The sequence below is a fragment of the Opisthocomus hoazin genome, unplaced genomic scaffold, assembly GCF_030867145.1.
Source record: "Opisthocomus hoazin isolate bOpiHoa1 unplaced genomic scaffold, bOpiHoa1.hap1 HAP1_SCAFFOLD_102, whole genome shotgun sequence".
NCBI lineage: Eukaryota > Metazoa > Chordata > Aves > Opisthocomiformes > Opisthocomidae > Opisthocomus > Opisthocomus hoazin.
In genome coordinates, this window is record NW_027448981.1 from 312,501 (window position 1) to 315,000 (window position 2,500).

The 2,500-nt window shown below is 79.3% G+C and overlaps 1 non-coding gene across 1 annotated transcript; it reads left to right on the forward strand.

The window, feature by feature from the left end:
• The first annotated feature begins 2,171 nt into the window (after window positions 1–2,171).
• On the forward strand, window positions 2,172–2,324 carry LOC142359997 (5.8S ribosomal RNA). The gene has a single exon (XR_012762761.1). It is a non-coding gene; the product is annotated as a 5.8S ribosomal RNA (ribosomal RNA).
• Window positions 2,325–2,500: the final 176 nt, after the last annotated feature.

Genomic DNA, 2,500 nt, shown 5'->3' on the forward strand with positions numbered 1-2,500 from the left:
CGCTCTCCTCGTCCTGTCGCCCGCCGCCGCCGTCGTCTCGTGCGGCTCGTCCTCCGACGCGCGCGGGTGCGTCGACCTGTCGGCCGCGGACGCCGCGCCCCCGCCGGCTCCCCGCTTCCCGCGTCTGCGCGGGAAGCAAGAGGGGGGGATGCCGGCGGGGCAACGCGGCGAGCACGGCCGGCAGAGCACCGGCCTGCTCGGCGGGCCGGGGGGCGAGCGTCGAGCGACGGCGGCGGCACCGGGGGCCGCAAGCGCGACAGCCGAGGGGTGTCGCCGTCTTCGGGGGGCGGCAGCTCCTGGGGGGGGGGGGTGGGGCGGCGCCGGCGGCGGCGCCGTCTACCCCCCCGCGCGCGGGACAGGGCTGTCTCCGGGTGTTCCGGGCCGTGGCGCGGGTGTGCGCACGGCGTTTCGGGCGGCGCGGCGGCCGGACCCGCGAACCTCCCCTCCGACCCGGCACGGCTGCCTCTCGAAGAGGGAGCCGTGGCGGAAGGGGGGGGCGCGAGCACGGTCTCGGCCGCTGGCGCCGCCCGGGGCGGGCGAGGCCCCCCCCCGGCCGGGTCGCGTCCCGCGCGAGCGGGCGGCCCGAGCCACGTCTCTCCCCCCGGGCGCAGCGCCGGGCTATCGAGGGAAACCCCGGGCCCCGGGGCTAAGGAGGACGAGGTGGTGGCGGCGGATGCCGGGCGCGCCCCCGCGGGCGGACGCTCCCCCGAGGGCGGCAGCCGGGGGAGGCACCCCCGCGGGGCCATGCAGGTCGTTTCCCTCACCCCAGGGCCAGGTACCTAGCGTCCGCGCTTCGGCGGCCCTCCCTCGGCCGAGTCCGGGGGTCAAAGGCCAAAGGAGCCGGGCGGCGGTTTAAAGACTCGAGCGGCACGGCGCGAGCCGCGGGGGGGGCGTCCGCCCCCGCGGGCCGCCGTGCCGGAGAAGGGGGGGCGTCTCGCTGCCCCAACCTGCCCCCCCTCTCCGCGGGCCGGTCTCGGCGGAGAGACCGCGGCGCGGGTCGGCCGCGGCCGACCTGCCCGCCCTCGCAAACGGGGCCACCCGCCGGCCGGAGCGCGGGCTCCGCGCCGGGGGAAAGAAAGGCGCGGCGAGCCCCCGCGGGGGGGGGCGGCCGCCGGGGGGCCGCCCCGCGCCTTTGGACGCTCGCGCTGCGGCCGCGCTCGGGGCGCGCCGCGCTCCCCTCTCCCGCTCCTCGCCCCGCCCTCGGCGCCCAGGGAAAGAAAGGGGGGGGCGAGCCACACCCCCCCAGGCCGAGCGGCGGCGGCGCCGCTCGGCGTGCCGGTCGGTGCCGGTCGTCCGTCGGGTCGTCCGGGAGGGTTCCCCGGCCGCATCCGCTGGCGGCCGTCCTGTCCCGCGTTTCCCCGCCCGTCGCTTCCGTCTCGAGGGCGGGCGCGCGGCGCGGGGGCGTCCCGCTCCGGGTCTTCGCGTGGAAACGGGGAGAGTGGGAGCCGCCCCCCGCGCTCAGCGCCGTCCGCCTTTCCGCTGGGGCCGTGCCGGCGGCCCCAGGGGGCCGAGGCGAGAAGCGGCTGCGGCGGCGGTTTTCGCGGCGGCGGTGGCGGCCGCCGCCGCCGGGCGGGGTGGCCGGGTTCGCCCATCCGGCGCGGGCCGGTGGGCGGCCGCGCGTCGCCGGCTCGCGCTCCAGTGGCCGGCCGCGCTTCCTCCGGCGTCGGTGGAAGGCGGCGTCGGCGCCGAGGTTCGCCGGCGGGGCGAGAGGCGACCGTGGTGGGCGGAGCCGGCTCGTCGCAGCGCGGGCGCAGCCGGGCGTCCGGCTCCCGAGCGAAGGCGGGCAGGCGTCGCGGCCGGGCGTGCCGTAGCCTCCGGGGGGAGGCCGGTCCGAGCCCGGGCGCCTGGGCCGCCCCCGAAGCGCGCCAAGGGTGTGTGTGTGTGTTGCGTACGTTTCCCCAGGGTCGGTCGGGAGCGCGGGCTCCCCCGCCCTTTGGCCGCTCGGGGTTTTCCGTTGTTTTCCGTTTCCCCTGTGCTCGTACGGTCAAGCCGAGGCGAGGGCCTCTCCGTCGCGCCGCGTCGCGCCGCCGCGCCGCGCCCCCTCCGCGCGTGCGGAGGGGGGTGGGCGGCGGCGGGGCCGGCGGTCGGTCCGGCCGTCCTCAGAGAAGGGGCCGCTCTCGGCGAGCGGTCCCGGCCCCTCCGCGCGCGCGGGGCGGTGCCGAAACCGAGACAACTCTTAGCGGTGGATCACTCGGCTCGTGCGTCGATGAAGAACGCAGCTAGCTGCGAGAATTAATGTGAATTGCAGGACACATTGATCATCGACACTTCGAACGCACTCGCGGCCCCGGGTTCCTCCCGGGGCTACGCCTGTCTGAGCGTCGCTTTACGATCAATCGCCGTCTGCGCCGCCGAGCCCCCCCGCCCCAGCGCGGGGGGGGGGGGGCCGGCGGGCCAGCAGCGGCGCGGCTGGGGTGCCTCGCAGGGCCGCGCGCGCGAGCGCGCGGGCCTTCGTCCCCCTAAATGGAGACTCGGGGAGCGCTCCGAAGCTCCCCGCTCC